This window comes from Coregonus clupeaformis, chromosome 8 (genome assembly GCF_020615455.1).
Source record: "Coregonus clupeaformis isolate EN_2021a chromosome 8, ASM2061545v1, whole genome shotgun sequence".
In the NCBI taxonomy this organism is placed as follows: Eukaryota; Metazoa; Chordata; class Actinopteri; order Salmoniformes; family Salmonidae; genus Coregonus; species Coregonus clupeaformis.
In genome coordinates this window covers 4,602,135-4,621,348 of record NC_059199.1, presented here as the reverse complement: position 1 = coordinate 4,621,348, position 19,214 = coordinate 4,602,135, and the positions used below count along the sequence as shown (strand labels likewise).

Here is a 19,214-nt window from a genome sequence, read left to right as displayed (position 1 = left end):
TATATATATATATATATATATATATAATTTCATGTACTGTACCAGTGAAAAGTTTGGACACACATACTCATTCAAGGGTTTTTCTTTATTTTTACTATTTTCTACAGTATCGAATAATAGTGAAAACATAACAACTATGAAATAACACATATGGAATCATGTAGTAAACAAAAAAGTGTTAAACAAATCCAAATATATTTTATATTTTAGATTATTCAAAGTAGCCACCCTTTGCCTTGATGACAGCTTTGCACACTCTTGGCATTCTCTCAACCAGCTTCACCTGGAATGCTTTTCCAACAGTCATGAAGGAGTTCCCACATATGCTGAGCACTTGTTGGCTGCTTTTCCTTCACTCTGCTGTCCAACTCATCCCAAACCATCTCAATTGGGTTGAGGTCGTGTGATTGTGGAGGCCAGGTCATCTGATGCAGCACTCCATCACTTTCCTTTGTGGTCAAATAGCCCTTACACAGCCTGGAGGTGTGTTGGATCATTGTCCTGTTGAAAAACAAATGATAGTCCTACTAAGCGCAAACCAGATGGGATGGTGTATCGCTGCAGAATGCTGTTGTAGCCATGCTGGTTAAGTGTGCCTTGAATTCTAAATAAATCACAGACAGTGTCACCAGCAAAGCACACCCACACCATCACACCTCCTCCTGCTTCACGGTGGGAACCACACATGCAGAGATCATCTGTTCACCTACTCTACGTCTCACAAAGACACAGCGGTTGGAACCAAAAATCTCAAATTTGGACTCATCAGACCAAAGGACAGATTTCCACTGGTCTAATGTCCATCGCTCGTGTTTCTTGGCCCAAGCAAGTCTCTTCTTCTTATTGGTGTCCTTTAGTAGTGATTTCTTTGCAGCAATTCGACCATGAAGGCCTGATTCATGCAGTCTCCTCTGAACAGTTGATGTTGAGATGTGTCTGTTACTTGAACTCTGTGAAGCATTTATTTGGGCTGCAGTTTCTGAGGTGCAGTTAACTCTAATGAACTTATCCTCTGCAGCAGAGGTAACTCTGGGTCTTCCTTTCCTGTGGCAGTCCTTATGAGAGCCAGTTTCATCATAGCGCTTGATGGTTTTTGCGACTGCACTTGAAATTTTCCGGATTGACTGACCTTCATGTCTTCAAGTAATGATGGACTGTCGTTTCTCTTTGCTTATTTGAGCTGTTCTTGCCATAATATGGACTTGGTCTTTTACCAAATAGGGCTATCTTCTGTATACCAACCCTACCTTGTCACAACACAACTGATTGGCTCAAACGCATTAAGAAGGAAACAAATTAACTTTTAAGAAGGCACACCTGTTAATTGAAATGCATTCCAGGTGACTACCTCATGAAGCTGGTTGAGAGAATGCCAAGAGTGTGCAAAGCTGTCATTAAGGCAAAGGTTGGCTACTTTGAAGAATCTCAAATACAAAATATATTTTGATTTGTTTACTCTTTTTTTGGTTAGTACATGATTCCATATGTGTTATTTCATAGTTTTGATGTCTTCACTATTATTCTACAATCTAGAAAATATTAAAAATAAAGAAAAACCCTGGAATGAGTAGGTGTGTCCAAACATGTATGTATGTATGTATTAAAGACCCATGTGACATTGTCACATTCCTTCATTTGTCTAAAGCAGGATCATCTTTTTGGAATGTTATTTTGTCTATTGTATCTTATGTTGTCTGAAATGTATGCATGCATACATCTATGTTTTTTTGGTGTTTTATTTTAAAGATTATTTGGAAAAGCCACCACCCAATATGAAGGCAGGGGTCTCAATCAGGAACCTTGTGAAGATCTATAAAACGGGGAAAAAGCTTGCCGTGGATGGACTTACTGTGGACTTCTACGAGAATCACATCACCTCTTTCCTTGGTCACAATGGGGCAGGAAAAACAACCACTATGTAAGTAACATAATAATACAAATGGATTGAATTTATGTAGTACTTTCCCAGGCGCTCAAAGCTTTAGCACTTGACAATGTATGGGGGCAACTCACCTCATCCACTGCCAATGTGTAACCTGGTTGATGCCACGGCCCAGCAGCCATTTTGCCCCAGAAAGCTCAGCACACATACAAACTGTCAGCTCTCCATGGTTACACATTACATAGTGCTTTTCAGAGCCGTAACACTGCTTACACAAAGTTGATTGTGTGTGTTGGTTCATGCTGCAATCTGTCTACAACATTTTACATTTTAGTCATTTAGCAGACGCTCTTATCCAGAGCGACTTACAGTTAGTGAGTGCATACATTTTTCATACTGGCCCCCCGTGGGAAACGAACCCACAACCCTGGCATTGCAAGCGCCATGCTCTACCAACTGAGCTACACGGGGCCAATGGCAATATCAAACTCTTAGCTCTGTTGCATTCAAAGTTTAATCCTTTCATCAAAGAACTTTGGCATCGCTCTCAGCTCATGGTGTTAGCACTAAGGCCACAACTCAGGTTGAGGCTAGCCTTCTGAGAGTACAATAAAGTAAGTTAGCAGCAGTGCAGGGATGGAAGGGGGAGTCATTTAATTGCCGGTCGAAAAAGGAGTGCAAGAGGTTAGGTAAGGTTAAGACGGCACAAAATGAAGACCGTCAACAAGGCCAGAGATTGAGTGAGGGAAAGAGAGAAAATGGGAGGGGGGATGAAGAGGAGGAAGAAGAAGAGAGTGGGTGGGGACTGTGAGAGCGAGGGAGAGAAAAGGAGACAGGGAAAGATGGAGAATGTGTGGGTAGAGGGAGAGAGAAAGAGAGGGAGAGAGAAACCTGAAGAAGACAACAGGTCTCAGCTGAGAAAGAGGAATGAAAGCCAGAATTGGAGCAAGGGAGCCAAGCATGATGAGTAAAGGAAAGGACGGGCAAGTGCTGAGTCACCATCTAACACCAGTTGAATGTTGTGTCCACAAAGCTCTTTGTGATTTTAAGTGTGGCAATACGATATCAAAGTACTAAAAACAACTTTATTGCACTTGAAAAAGAAATGAAATGAAAGATTTCTCAAGGCATTGTTGATTTGCACATTTGCACTCAGTTTTGAGTTGCATCTAAACTAAACAAAAATGTTAAGGCAACATGTAAATTGTTGGACCCATGTTTCATGAGCTGAAATAGAAAATCCCAGAAATGTTCCATACGCACAAAAAGCTTATTTTTCACAAATTCTGTGCACAAATTTGTTTACATCCCCATTAGTGAGTATTTCTCCTTTGCCAATAAAATCCATCCACCTGACAGATGTGGCATATCAAGAAGCTGTTTAAACAGCATGATCATTACACAGGTGCACCTTGTGCTAGGGACAATAAAATGCAACCTTAAAATGTGCAGTTTTGTCACACAACACAATGCCACAGATGTCTCAAGTTTTGAGGGAGCGTGCAATTGGCATGCTGACTGCAGCAATGTCCACCAGAGCTGTTGCCAGATAATTTAATGTTAATTTCTCTACCATAAGCTGCCCAACTTCGTTTTAGAGAATTTGGCAGTACATCCAACCGGCCTCACAACCGCAGATCACGTGTAACCATGCCAGCCCAGGACCTCCACTTCCGTTTTCTTCACCTGCAGGATCATCTGAGGAGGGGGAGGGGGGTTGCTGAGGAGTATTTCTGTGTGTAATATAGCCCTTTTGTGGGGGAAAACTAATTCTGATTCGCTGGGCCTGGCTGTCAAGTGGGTGGGCCCTCTTCCAGGCCCACCCATGGCTGCGCCCCTGCCCAGTCATGTGAAATCCATAGATTAGGGCCAAATGAATTTATTTCAATTAACTGATTTCCTTATATGAATTTTAACTCGGTAAAATCTTTGAAATTGTTGTATGTTGCGTTTATATTTTTGTTCAGTATAGTTCATTTCACTCCAATTTATTCTATAAATAATATACAAAGTTTACACATCTTGCTATTACTTTATGATGAGTTTGAAAGATGACTAACTGCTAGTGGAAAGTGAGTGGGAATTGACGGGTTATAATGTTTTCACAAGTTGATTAGAGCTAATTCACTTTTTAAAGATGCTACTTCATTGCAACTGTAATGTTGTAGCATGTCTAGCTTCACAATTATATAGTCAATGTGAATGTTATTGATTGATTAGCCCACCATGATACATGTTGTTGATTAGTTCTTATATGCTGGGAAATTGATGTCTGTTTCCACCTCCACTTGTTTTTTTTGTTTTTTTTTACTTCCAGATTTTTATAATCCAAATCATGAAAATGCGGTTATTTAAGATATACATAAAATTATATTCATATTTGTAGATTAATTTAATTCTACCCTATGTATTTATGAAGGTTTTCAATTCGGTTTCCAGGGACACGGAAGTGAAAATGAAGTCACACTTTCCCAGCACATTTTCTTGTTCTCCTGTTATCCTATAGGTCGATCTTGACGGGACTCTTCGCTCCGACATCGGGGACCGCTCTAATAAATGGTTACGATGTCCGCACGGACATGGACACCATTAGGAAGCGTCTGGGAATGTGCCCTCAGCACAACGTCTTGTTCAATGAGTAAGTTGCATTCAACAGGTGGATCGATGTTGTTCAATCGCCTCTTCAATCACCTCTCAATATCCCAGCGGGCAAAACTGGTTGTAATGACGTCACTATGTCATGGTCAGGTTGTATACTGGTTGTATAAGGGACATTTCGAAATGTACTGGGGGTGGGGTCTGGTCCAACTCGAGGTGTCATAAAAAAAAATGCATCCCCCTCCCCAACATAAAATGTATTTTCACATGACCCTCCCCTTGTACTGTAGTGTCAGTATTACTCATGAAACATGAGTCACAGGCTGCCATTGTTGGATATGTCCTCTCATAACCGGGTTCTCTTCCATTTTCCCCTCTGCTAAGTGATCACCTGTGACCTCCGATGCCTCACGTCTCTTACATCATGATTATGACTGAGTACCGGCGAATTATGGCCATTAATATTTATCCCAACAGAACTGAAGTGTCTATATTTAAACTGGGGCTCTCAATATTCATGCAAACGGGAGGTAGACACTAAAACGTACGCACAGATATGCCCGCCGGCATGGCAGTCAAGATGATTCCACAGAAGTTTGTGACATCATGTTATGAATGGAGTCGGCTCGCTGGAGTGGAATCAGTGGTGTCAGAGTTGTGTGGATTGTATTAACGTGACAGATTGAGAGTTGATGATGGTGCTTATTAGGCGCTAATAAGTCATCTATGAATCATGAAGGACCATATAAAATTGGGTAATTAAGATCTTGTTAGAGGAGTCCAAGTTCATTTGAAGCCTAGTTCAGGAGAGACTATCCCGTGTAACTTGAAGTACACTGAAATAACATACATAATCAAACTTTTTCAATTATTATAGTCACTTGAGTCTGGAAATGCAGAAAATATTGGATCCACTTTTTGTACATTGGACAAAAAATGTGTATTTTGTGTCGATTCTGTGCCTAATTCCTCACACTTGTATTTGGTATTCATTCTGCTGTTGATAAATCAAATAATTGTTTCTTAATTGTATTTCTGATTCTTAGCCTTACAGTGGAGGAGCACATATACTTCTACGCCAGATTAAAGGGACGAAGCCGTGATGAAGTGGAAACGGAGATGGACCAGATGATCAAGGATGTCGGGCTGCCGCACAAACGCAAGGAACTTGCCAAGAACCTGTCAGGTGGGTGTGTGTGTGCGCGTGCAAATATTTGTGTTCTTGGGATCTATATGTATCGTGGGATTACAATCATGCACAAATGTAGCTTTTATTCAATTTTCAATAAGTAGCTCTCTCCCCCAGCCACCACTTGTCAAACCGCGTGTATGTACGTGCCTGTGTGTGCGCGCGCGTGTGTGTGACTGTGGAAATGCACCTCTGAATGTGTGTTCAGGTGTATAATCCATTGTCTGGGGAGCAACAAATATCCTTGATAAATTGGTTCCAGTCATGGGTTGCATGTGAACAAAATCACTGAAATATGACTTTCAAGGTACATCTTGTCAGATACTTCCACAACACAGGACACATTCACAACAGCTCCCAGAGTGTCCTGTCTTGTGTGTCATCGTCTTATGCAGCTTTCTGTCATATATACATTTGACGCTGCACAAAAGACAATAAAACATGCTCACAGACTCTCTGACACATGCACACATACATGCACATACACATGCACAGTCTTACATCAAAACATATGGATTCCTCATAACCATGTACAGACCATTGCATTGCACAATATCTCATATCTACTGCTGAGATGTCTATAATAAAATAAGGTTTCTTCACCATTTGTGTATCGGCTTGTTATAAGGGCTCTGTACATGTCAATACATGGAAGGTGTGATATTCACACTGGCAAAAACACTATAGCTATCAATAGTAGAAATGTTATACTTATCTGTTTCATGTGCTTGTTGTTCTATCTGTAACAAAATGTCAAACGGACCATTAGCTACATACCTAGCCATTCTATGACACAGTATTTTCCTATCCTTATTGAGAAAGAACCCTGGTGGTTTTGATTTCAACCAAAAACTTAACCTTTATGAAAGGAAAAAACGGATAAACTGTAAATGTTTTCATGACCAACACTCAAACACAGTAAAGGAAGAAATTGATCAGAATGAACAGCGATATATGCTTTTTAAATGTCAAAATCGATCAGGCCTTTGGTAAATTCTAGTTTTAATTTCAGTCTGTGGGTTCTCGTTCCTTCCCTGTATTGATCAATAAGGTAATTGATTAGCTAGGAAGTCTACACACCTGGTTTTCAGGTCTACATCAGACTCTCATTTAAAGGAATGGAAAGAACCTGCAGAGGTCGATTTGGAATTGGGCCTGTATGTTCTCTGAAGGGCACATGAAGTCCTATCTTATAGGTACCTATTACCCTATACCTATCAAATGCTTTAAGATCCACACAGGTGCTAGGGTGTAGGGGTCAGGGGTCGATTTGGAATAGGGGATGTGTTTCCTTTGAAGGGAGCAGGAAGTGTGTCCTTTGAAGGGGGAAGAAAATGTATCCTTTGAAGGGGGCAGAAAGTGTGTCCTTTGAAGGGGGCAGAAAGTGACCATACGTAAACTGTATCCTCAGGGGGAATGCAGAGGAAACTGTCGGTGGCCATCGCATTCGTGGGAGGATCCAACATCATAATCCTGGATGAACCCACAGCAGGGGTGGACCCGTACGCCCGGAGGGGGATATGGGAACTACTGTTGAAGTACAAAAAAGGTATGGGATCTGTCGGTCGAATACAAATCAAATCAAATACCAAACCACTGTTGAGCTCCAAAGGCTATAGACTATGTATGATGTTGTTTGGAGTGTCGACTTAAGGTATTTATTCTGGGTCTTATCTCTGAACACATTTCTCAGGTACGGACCAAGGTACATCAGCTTACAGGAATACCCAGAGTTAAATACATCTAAAACATCCTGAGTGAGGCCTAATGTTGTTGTTCACTAGTTTACTCCAATTAGGGAAGGGGTGGTGGGGTTGGAAAGTAATAAAGGGAAATATATTTTTTAAAAGGATATGTGTATATATATGTGTGTATATGTATTTATATGTATGTATACAGCTCTGGAAAAAATTAAGAGACCACTGCAAAAATACAAGTTTCTCTGGTTTTACTATTTATAGGTATGTGTTTGGGTGAAATTAACATTTTTGTTTTATTCTATAAACTACTGACAACATTTCTCCCAAATTCCAAATAAAAATATTGTCATTTAGAGCATTTATTTGCAGAAAATGACAACTGGTCAAAATAACAAAAAAGATGCAGTGTTGTCAGACCTCGAAGAAAATAAGTTTATGTTCATTTTTAAACAACACAATACTAATGTTTTAACTTAGGAACAGTTCAGAAATCAATATTTGGTGGAATAACCCTGATTTTCAATCACAGCTTTCATGCGTCTTGGCATGCTCTCCACCAGTCTTTCACATTGATGTTGGGTGACTTCATGCCACTCCTGGCGCAAAAATTCAAGCAGCTCGGCTTTGTTTGATGGCTTGTGACCATCCATCTTCCAAGTTTTCAATGGGGTTCAGGTCTGGAGATTGGGCAGGGTCTTGATCTGGTGGTCCTCCATCCACACCTTGATTGACCTGGCTGTGTGGCATTGTCCTGCTGGAAAAACCAATCCTCAGAGTTGGGGAACAATGTCAGAGCAAAAGGAAGCAAGTTTTCTTCCAGGACAACCTTGTACATGGCTTGATTCATGCGTCCTTCACAAAGACAAAACTGCCCGATTCCAGCCTTGCTGAAGCACCCCCAGATCATCACCGATCCTCCACCAAATTTCACAGTGGGTGCGAGACACTGTGGCTTGTAGGCCTCTCCAGGTCTCCGTCTAACCATTAGACGACCAGGTGTTGGGCAAAGCTGAAAATTGGACTCATCAGAGAAGATTACCTTACTCCAGTCCTCTACGGTCCAACCCTTGTGGTCTTTTGCAAACCTCAGCCTGGCTTTTCTTTGCTTCTCATTAATGAAGGGCTTTTTTCTAGCTTTGCACGACTTCAGCCCTGCCCCTAGGAGCTTTTTTTCTAACCGTCCTCGCCATGCACCTCACCCCAGCTGCCGTTTTCCATTCTTTTTGTAGGTCACTAGATGTCATCCTACGGTTGTTGAGTGACATTCGAATGAGTTGGCGGTCATCCCGTTCAGTAGAGAGTAGTTTTCGCCCTCTGCCGGTCTGTAGCTTTGTTGTCCCCAATGTCTGCTGCTTGACCTTGTTCTTATGAACCGCCGTCTTTGACATTTTAAGGATGGAAGCAACCTGACGCTCACTGTATCCCTCTGCCAGTAAAGCCAGAATTGAACCCTTTTTTTCCTCACTCATAACTTTCCTTTTCAACTCTTTTGGCATGGTCAATAGTTATTTTTTGATTAATATTACTTTTGAGGTACTATTAGCACTGTTTTTGCCATCCAGCTGGTCCCATTGCAAGAGGATAGTGATGACCACAGCAGTGGTTTTTATACTTTTCCTCATTAAATAAGATTTGGTTCAGATGATCACCTAATCAGTACCTAAGTCATTTGCGAGAAATGAAAACATATGGGGGATTGGAAGTGATGCAGACAATTACATTGATGGAAGTTACAATCTATCTGCAAGATTAAAGCTGATCTACTCCCAAAACAATAAATAAAAAAAATGTTAAAAAAAATAAAATAATAATAATAATAATAATAATAATGGATTTTTTTTCAATGTAAAAAATAAATAAACATCCCGAGTGACACGATTTTGTATAAAAAAATAATATAGTCAAAGTAGAGGCCTGTGAGGCTCACAGTTCCAAAAATGCAACATTTCCTAAATTGCATCCTGTACAGATCTAAGTAAAAGCATGTCAAACATTACCTAACATGATGCATCTCCTTAGACCCAGATGTATCTCTTAGTAGTATTGTTGTGTGTCAGTATGATTATTGTGGCATCAGTAGCCTCTGAAATATTAGAAACCTGTCCACTCATCTGAGACCATACTGGTCCCCTACACAAGCATATGTTGTAAGCCATTCATGCAAGTACATGACTTGAAATATTATTTTTATGTCTTCTGTAAGATGTAGTGATTTTGTAGAAAAAAAGGAATTGAGAAACAAACATCTAGCCTGTGATAGAGGTAGTTTTGTACATGTTGCAAAAAGGCAACAATGGGATTAAAGGGTCGCTAAACTGAGGCATAGGGCCACATTCATATATTGATAGACAAGTTAGAGATAGTTTCCCTTCCAAATTCTGCAAATATGGACAACCAAATACTTAAAGAGTAATTTTGATGTTCCCTCTACCCATCAAAAGAACAACATTAAATATAGTAAAACAAATAATTGAGGTCAGAATATTGCGTTGACGACCATTCATTTTATGGTAAAGTAAGATAAGAGGTTATCTCTCCAGGTTTAGCCAGAAAGGACAAACAAATATTACTAAAAGTAAGTTATAGGTTCTCCATACAAAAAAAAGATAGTTGATGCTTTCAAAAATATATGTTTTGGATTGGTCAAGTTTATACACTTTTGTAATTTCAGACAAAGTGTTACTTCATTTCAGATGTACATACACTACATGACCAAAGGTATGTGGACACCTGCTCGTCGAACATCTCATTCCAAAATCATGGGCATTAATATGGAGTTGGTCTCCCTTTCCTGCTATAACAGCCTCCACTCTTCTGGGAAGGCTTTCCACTAGATGTTGGAACATTGCTGTGGGGACTTACTTCCATTCAGCCACAAGAGCTTTAGTGAGGTCGGTTACTGATGTTGGGCGATTAGGCCAGGCTCACAGTCGGCGTTCCAATTTATCCCAAAGGTGTTCGATCGGGTTGAGGTCAGGGCTCTGTGCAGACCAGTCAAGTTGGAATACAATGACATTCTAGACAGAATGGTCTAGAATGTCATTGTATGCTGTAGCGTTAAGATCTCCCTTCACTGGAAATAAGGGGCCTAGTCCGAACCATGAAAAACAGCCCCAGACCATTATTCCTCCTCCACCAAACTTTATAGTTGGCACTATGCATTCGGGCAGGTAGCGTTCTCCTGGCATCCGTCAAACCCAGATTCGTCCGTCTGACTGCCAGATGGTGAAGCGTGATTCATCACTCCAGATAATGTGTTTCCACTGCTCCAGAGTCCAATGGCGGCGAGCTTTACACCACTCCAGCCGACGCTTGGCATTGCGCATAGTGATCTTAGGCTTGTGTGCGGCTGCTCTGCCATGGAAACCCATTTCATGAAGATCCCGACAAACAGTTATTGTACTGATGTTGCTTCTAGAGTCAGTTTGGAACTTGGCATTGAGTGTTGCAACCGAGGACAGACGATTTTTACGCATTACACGCTTCAGCACTCGCCGGTCCCGTTCTGTGAGCTTGTGTGGCCTACCACCTCACGGCTGAGCCGTTGTTGCTCCTAGATGTTTCCACTTCACAATAACAGCACTTACAGTTGACCGGGGCAGCTCTAGCAGGGCAGAAATTTGACGAACTGACTTGTTGGAAAGGTGGCATCCTATGACTGTGCCATGTTCGAAGTTACTGAGCTCTTCAGTAAGACCATTCTACGGCCAGTGTTTGTCTATGGAGATTGCATGGCTGTGTGCTCGATTTTATACACCTGTCAGCAACGGGTGTGGCTGAAATAGCCGAATCCACTAATTTGAAGGGGTGTCCTCATACTTCTTTATATATAGTGTATCATTACACAACACTTTCCATCACATATCAATGCTTTTGATCCATTTTGATGTGATTTTTTTTTGTGTTTATTATTATTTATTTTTTTGGGACCGTTTTCTTATCACAACATGTTCATACCATTGAAGCGCAATGTGGCATTTTTGCAACATTTCCAGAAAATTGTTCTATAAACGTGAAATTCTACATACTGATTTTTTCATAATCAGAGGCCTATTACAAGTATTTCTGAAGGGTAATAACATTTTTTAAACATTTGGATCTATGCTTGGGTCTCACATGGTTTTAATGAACGCTCTAGTTCAATTAGCACTTAATTTATTTCGTTTTAATGACCCTTTTTTCTGAGATGCTTTTGCTTATGTGGCAATGACATAGCTGTCTTCACAGTATTGTCATGTAGACTGATAGTGATCACTAGATGACAGCGATAATAATGCATCTGAGACGCATCCAATTCGATAACACAGTTAACACGCTCGTTAATTGTTTACATTTTAAATTGCTTGTCACTTTCTAGCCCGCACTTTCTCTGTTTGCCCAGGCTAGACAATGACTGAAAGGCAAGACGTGGACATTATAATAACACATTTCCTACAGATGTCTAAGTGTTTAATGTGCATTGAGTGGCATTTCGTCCTCGTTACGTCATTAGCAGTGTTCTAATCAAGTCCGATTCAGAGCTTGAGATAACTCTCATTTAATGAGAACATTCACATCCATAATAGTTAAGTGAGTCATACTGTATCAGGTCTTATTGGCACCACAATGTTGATAATGGTGCTAAAGTTGGTCACTGGAACAAATTGCATTGAGAGTGTATTTGTTTGAAACCAAACCAAGGTGATATATTGCATTTTTAACTTCCTTGGCTAATTGGTTTGCTGTTTCTAGACAAAGTGTGCAGAGAATGTCCACGTTTCGGGTTGTTTGAACTACTATTGGTTCTGTTATACTTTTGTTGTTTGTCTTTCTGATAAAACCCTTAAACAGTTTATATTATCCTCTGAAAAAGGGAAGTGCTTAGGGCTGAAACTTAAGATAAGCTTGAGTAACTCAGACTTTTGGTTAAGTTACAGGTTTCAGCCCTTAATTCTTGATTGTTCAAAGTATTTTATTGATAAGGACCTATATGCGATTGTTATGCTAATTGTTTTACTAGGAAATTGTATCTTATTCGCAAAGGTTCCCATTGGTCAGTCTCAGTGATATTGATAGCGAGTAACTGACGACTTTCACATAGTTGCTTTGAAGTAGCCTTACTTGTAACTGTAGATAGAACATAGAATTGGCTTTCTAATTGAGAAGTGTGGTGAATGTCAGTCTTAGTTAGTAGCTTAGTAATAAGATAGCTGTATTAACACGCAACACTTCAGGCAAGTTATCAGTTTCTCATTTAGTGAAACAGGTAAAGTTCAGGTATAAAAAGTGTCCACATTATTGATCTAGTTAGGACGGAATACATATTAGGAACATTGTCATTCCTTCTCCTCAGACTTCACCCTTCCCCTTGTTTGGACTTGACTAGATGAGGGTTGAGGAGGAGGGGTGACGATTGACTGGTTTAGAGTTTAGATGACTAGGTGATGGGTGATGTCTGAAGAGGAGTGAAAATGTTCAGAATATTGATTCTTTAAATTAGGGTCCAGCCTCAGCAAAGCAGTACTATGTGCTTACTTCAGCCTAAGTATGCACACCTCAATTCGCTTGTCAATGAACAATATCTTGCTGCTGTTAAAGTGTATGAAAGTCTACATCCCTCCATTAGATGTAGGCCTACAAGGAAATCAAGATTTTAGATCTCCAGCACTATGTTGTATGCAGTCACAGCACAGGAGATTTACCTGCATTTCCCACTATTTTGATCTATCACTTTATTCTGTAATGCACCACAACACACCATCAATCAGTATACTTTTGTGGACTGCTCACCAAACAAACACATTTATTTTACTCCCACCTCCCATCATGCAGTGTGTTTTTATTATTTCTCCCTGTAAACCAATGCAATCCCTTAAATAAATCAACAGGGACTACCCACATGAAAAAATACTACAGTACTTACTATAGAATTCTGTAGTATACTGTAGAATACTATAGTAAATACTACAGAATACTATGCTACACATATGTAGTACTTACTATAGAATGTTGTGGTATACTGTAGAATACTATAGTAACTGCAAAAAAACACTGTAGTAAATACTACAGTAATGTCTGCAAAAACACTACACTTGTTTTACTATAGTAAATACTACAGTATTTAATTAGCATATAACCTGCCCATTCCCCTCCCCTATATCCCAATTTGTGCCACCCATAAGTGAGAAACTTACTGTACATGCCAAATATAGACCATATATCGTGTACCCTACAGGTTATAGAAAAGAGAAGAAGCTCTGAACTATCCATTTAGACCTCAGTCCTACCTACCTACAGGTTATGGAAAATTAGCTCTTTTAGTATTTCTCCAGTAGGTTTCCTCAAGGAAAAAGCCTCCAACTCTATGTCAAAAATAATAAAACAAAAACCCTATAGTAAATACTACAGTAATGTCCGCAAAAACACTACAGTAAATACTCCAGTATACTACAATCTGCAAAACACTATAGTAATTACTATAGAATATACTACGGTTTCTTTTACTACAGTATTTATACAATAGTTAACGGCAGGTAGCTTAGTGGGTAAGAGCGTTGTGCCAGTAACCGAAAGGTTGCTGGTTCTAATCCCCGAGCCAACTAGATGAAAAATCTGTTGATGTGCCCTTAAGCAAGGCACTTAACCCTAATTAATTCTGAAGTATTCACTCTAGTGTTTTTGCAAACTTGCGTCCGCAAAAACACGAGGGAATATTACAGAAAGTTTGCAAAAACACTACAGTGAATACTATAGTATTTATACCATAGCATATAGTATTTTTTTATGTGGGTTTCTGCCACACTCCTCCCAATCTCCTCATCTCCCCCTTCAAAGATCAGCACTTTTCCATACATTTCATTCGCATGGAAAGTGCATTCCGTCACAATTGGTAAAATGTAAACACAACTGGAGCCACCTCACATCATCAGTCTGGAGGTATTGTTTTATGACAGCATTACGCTAGATAGCAAAATAGTGTAGTTACTGACTAACTGTGAATAACTTTAGCCAGTTAACTGTGGTGAGAAACAAGTAACTTATTTACAGTTAGTTAGCTACTGCATCGCTCTTTGCTAGCAAACACAATGCTACCTCCAAAACTAATAATTTGGCTCCACTAACGTTTACATTTTGACGTTTGTAACATCCTCTTTCCATGTGTATTGATCTGCTTGTTTCAATGTGTTCAGAGTCATATGATTTTAGAAAGATACTCAATGGGCATCTTGGCCATGGTAGGAAAGGTTCAAATCAAATCAAATCAAAGTTTACTGGTTGCGTACACAGTTGTGGCAGATGTTGTAGCAGGTGCAGCAAAATGTTTGTTACTAGCTCCTAACAATGCAGTAAAATGTCAAAAAAGTACAAAAATAAAATAAATTATTGTAACACATAATTTTTACAAAGAAATCAAGAAACCTCAGAACAAATCCAATTAACAACCCAAAAAGCACTGTAACAGTAATCCAAATGCAATCTATATATATGTACACTGGATGAATTTACAGAAGATATACTAAGAATATGTACAGCAGTAGATATATTAGATAATGTATACAGTAGATATATAGTGTCAAAAGAGCTTAGCATAACACAGCAAAAACTCTGTGGCATAACTCTGTGGCAGAGACAAATTTAGAAGCTCAGAGGGTGAGCGGGCACAAGGGATGGGAGGAAAAGCGGTTAGGTTCTCGGGTTCTCCAAATGAAAGAGCATAGTGCTGCGTGAGGCTATGGTTAACGACCTCTGTGTGTGTCCTTATCCCGGGGATAATGCCACCTGTGGGGATACAAATTGAACTAGCTCAGAGGGAGAAAACGCCACGCTCAGCAGATAACCCTGACCTTTCCTATTAATGACAGCAAATCTTACCCAAAAAAATACCCTAAAAATCCAGCCGGTCAGCTAATCAAGAGAAAATATGCATCATATCATGGAACTGTATGTCCGACTGTACAATGCACCTCTACTTGTGGCTGTTTCAGCTGGGATATAATTAATTATCCTGGTGAAGGACTTCATTATCATTGCCAATATTATGCAGATAAAATGTTCAATACCACAAGACACCACGCTGTACATCTTACTTTTACTCGTCAGTATCTTGTAACATAGGGGTTGCTAGTTTTCCCACTGTTGTTTTACACAATGGTTGCATGCAGTGTTCTCTTCTAATTTCACATCAGTTTAGCAGTATTGCTGTATGTAGCCTGTAACGTCATTTTTTCTTCTTAAAATGAAAATATCCTGGTACCCTTCAATAAAGCCACTTCAAAGCTAATCTTTCAATCCTAAACTTCTTTGCATTTCAGGGTTTTGATTCTGTTTTGAAATGTGGCAAAATCAAAAATAGCTGAGACACATTTTAATTCTGCCACAATTCACGCTGTGACCTAACGACATCCAGCTAGATGACCATGCTGTGACTTCATCACAGATCTCATGTCTACTTCCTGATTGACTGGGAATGTGCTAATTAGTATGTGTTAGTTCAGGGTGCATGATCACCCTCCACTCCCCCTGTGAATAAGCAAGCGCCGGTGTCAAATAGATTCTCTGTGGTTGTGAATCAACTTATGATTTATTTTCTCTCAAATAACTTCTGCTGACAAAAATTGTAACTTTAAAAATGTTTGGAAACACAACAAAGGAATGGTAGTCTATGCAACATTTTATGTTGGGTCTATGAATAATTTTATGGTGGTTATATTGTATTCTATTTAGGCTGAAGTATATGTAGCTGTTGTTGTTTCTAACTTGATTTGGAAGGAAGACTGGTATTTCAGAATTTGTCCTTTGTTCCAGATTCCAACCCACACACAATCTCGTTGCTTCGAAGACAACTACAGCCGACTATAACTTGCAAACACAGAGGGGTGTACAATGAGGAAATAAGCACAACAACACAATATGGAAACAGATTGCAGACTTGGCTCTGTTCAAAGACTACATTTATTATAATTTTTTGGTCCAATTAATTTATTTCTCAAGATGGTTGACAGAACAAACAAACTAGTCCCAGAGCACTGACTCATATACATACACACAAACTCTCACGCTTTCTTTCTTTTTCTGTTTATTTCTGCACACACACACAAATGCACACAAACTCACTCTTACTTTCTCTTTATTTTTTTCTGTCTCACACACATACACAGTCCACCTACACTCCAAATTGGGCCCATTGAGTGAAATCAATAGTTTTGTTGGCTCCATCTCTCTCCCGCAGGTCGCACAATCATCCTCTCCACTCATCACATGGATGAGGCGGACATCTTGGGAGACCGCATTGCCATTATCTCTCACGGCAAGATGTGTTGTTACGGCTCCTCCCTGTTCCTGAAGAAATACTTTGGCAGTGGCTACTACCTCACTCTGGTCAAGGCCGGAGACGAGCAAATGACCAACGAACGCAGCGGAGTCAAGCAGGGCCAGGTGAAAGAGAAAGAGGTAAATGGAGTAAAGAGGTAAAAAATGGAGTAGGGTGAAGTTGCCCCTAGACACTGATCTCGGGTCAGTTTAGCATTTAAGACTACGGTGTGGAATAGGTGAGGGGAAGCTGATCCTCGATGTGTACCTAGGGGAAACATCACCAAAGGTAAATACTGTAAAGTGTGCTGTTATGGGACTAGGAAATTTCGTTCTGGTGTTGTATTGATAACAAATCAATATGATTGCTAATAACAGTTGAAATTGTTGAAGATCCATAACATGCCCCCAGAATGATAAATGGCTCTCTATTTAGGAAATGGAGCTGGGTGAACTCCACACATGACACTTCAGTGTCAAAAATGGCAGATAAGCAAGTGTTACCTAGCTAAAAATCCCAACTTTTGTTTTATTTTGATTGGCTGTGTGTTTTCACCTTAGTTTCATTTGGTAACTGTGAGCTAAACATGTAACTCCGGTGCATATTTTAAATTATCCATTCATGATGTCTGATCCCACATTGAACAACATCCTGACACCGATCTATAATTCACCGATAATGGGGCAAGATCATTTGTTTGACTTTTTGCATCTGGCGGGAAGCACTCCAATTGTAACCTCTAAGACACATCAGCAACATTTGCCACACACTCAATTATCAATACTCTTCCGACTTTCCAGAGTGATCTGACTTGTTGCCCTCCCCTGTAATGATCTGTGTTTAGTCTCCCCCAGCATGAGAATTGGCAGACACCTCTGCGCTGGATGATACTAATTGTCGTGAGGGAGGGGGGGAGCGGGGTTCTTGATCTAGCTCCTTGCAGTGCCTTGCACACAGTTTTAATCAATAGGAGCAAATGAACAAGATGCACCCATGCCAGCAGGGCTTCAGCAATTACCATTAGTCTACAGGCCCTTTGTGGAGAGTGGAGTAATTTGTAAAAAAAATAATAAGAACAAACAAACACATTTTGCAAATAGAGCTCTAATGCTCCCCCAAAATGACTTGTTACATCAGCCCACTGGTGCAGAGAAGAGCTAAGTAGAGCCTAAGGACTTGGCCTGTAGTTCTCATAAAAAACGAAGTTAATGCTGCCCATTCTGTCCATTGACTGGAAAGTTGTGCCAATGCTACCATCCAGGTTTCGAACTTGGGTCGCCTGCACCACTGTGTTATCTCATTGAGCTAAAGCCTAGGCATTAGCTTGCGGTAGCTAACACAATTATTCAGGTCTCTGGCCAGGTTACTCCTCACATTTGGGATTTTGTTACACATGTATTTGCTAAATTAAATGAGTTCATATCATGATACGATGGTTGAGCGAATAATATGATACATGTATGGTGTCCACATTAGGACAGCCTCAGTCTTAGTATGACTTCTTTCAATCTCAGCAGGCCTGCTGAGGCTGTCCTAATACGGGCTCCTTATACAGTATATGATGGTTTGTTGTGGATCCCCCTTGCAACTTCCCGGTATATGGTAAGTACAGCATCTGTTGGTGCTGACAGCCAAAGTTAGCTCTAATGAAACACTAACGAGTTGGACCACTTTGGTAATTCGATTAATATGAGATATGAGGGGAGAATTGTGGAGGTGATAATCAGTCTGAGAGCTCTACCGTGATGATTAATACTTTTACATTTCTCTCTAATAGGAGACTGATGAGACCTTGAGGAGAACCAGTCTGGATGAAGGGATTGCGAGCCAGAACTGGAGCAACTCTGACCCCACAGGTAGAACCAGCAATAACACCACCTAAATATGATGCATCAAAAGGATCACCCTAAATAATTTATCCAAACTATATTCGGCTAAACTAATAATTGAATTGAATAAATGACTAGAAGTCCTATTGAGACTGAGGCTGTACTAATATGGACAACATACATATCATATTATTTGCGCAATCAACATATCATGAGTTCATGAGAGTGCTTTTTCAAGTACTCAAAGCACTTTAAGTGGAACTGACAGAGTTTGAACTACTTTACAGATATGAAACAGACAATCCTAATATCATTAAAAAAATATCAAATGTCCAGTTTATGCTACAAAACCAACTATATAAGAGGTTTTAAAAATAGGTTACATTTGACTCAACGTTCCATGCCGTACACTATGGCAGAATAGATGGATGCAGTTCAATGCATTTACATTTACATTTAAGTCATTTAGCAGAGCGAATTACAAATTGGTGCATTCAACTTAGGATAGCCAGTGGGACAACCACCACTGGGGGAGGGGAGGTGTAGAAAGATTACTGTTAGACTATTCCAGGTATTCCTTAAAGAGGTAGGGTTTCAAGTGTCTCCGGAAGGTGGTCAGTGACTCCGCTGTCCTGGCGTCGTGGGGGAGCTTGTTCCACCATTGGGGTGCCAGAGCAGCGAATAACTTTGACTGGGCTGAGCGGGAACTGTGGTTCCGTAGAGGTAG

At 40.1% G+C, this 19,214-nt stretch overlaps 1 non-coding gene and 1 pseudogene across 1 annotated transcript; both read left to right on the top strand.

Moving 5' to 3' along the window:
* LOC121572576 overlaps window positions 1–19,214 on the top strand; it is a 246,485-nt pseudogene that overhangs the window by 109,007 nt on the left and 118,264 nt on the right.
* Window positions 13,652–13,706, top strand: LOC121573117. Its single transcript, XR_006001987.1, has one exon. It is a non-coding gene; the product is annotated as a U7 small nuclear RNA (small nuclear RNA).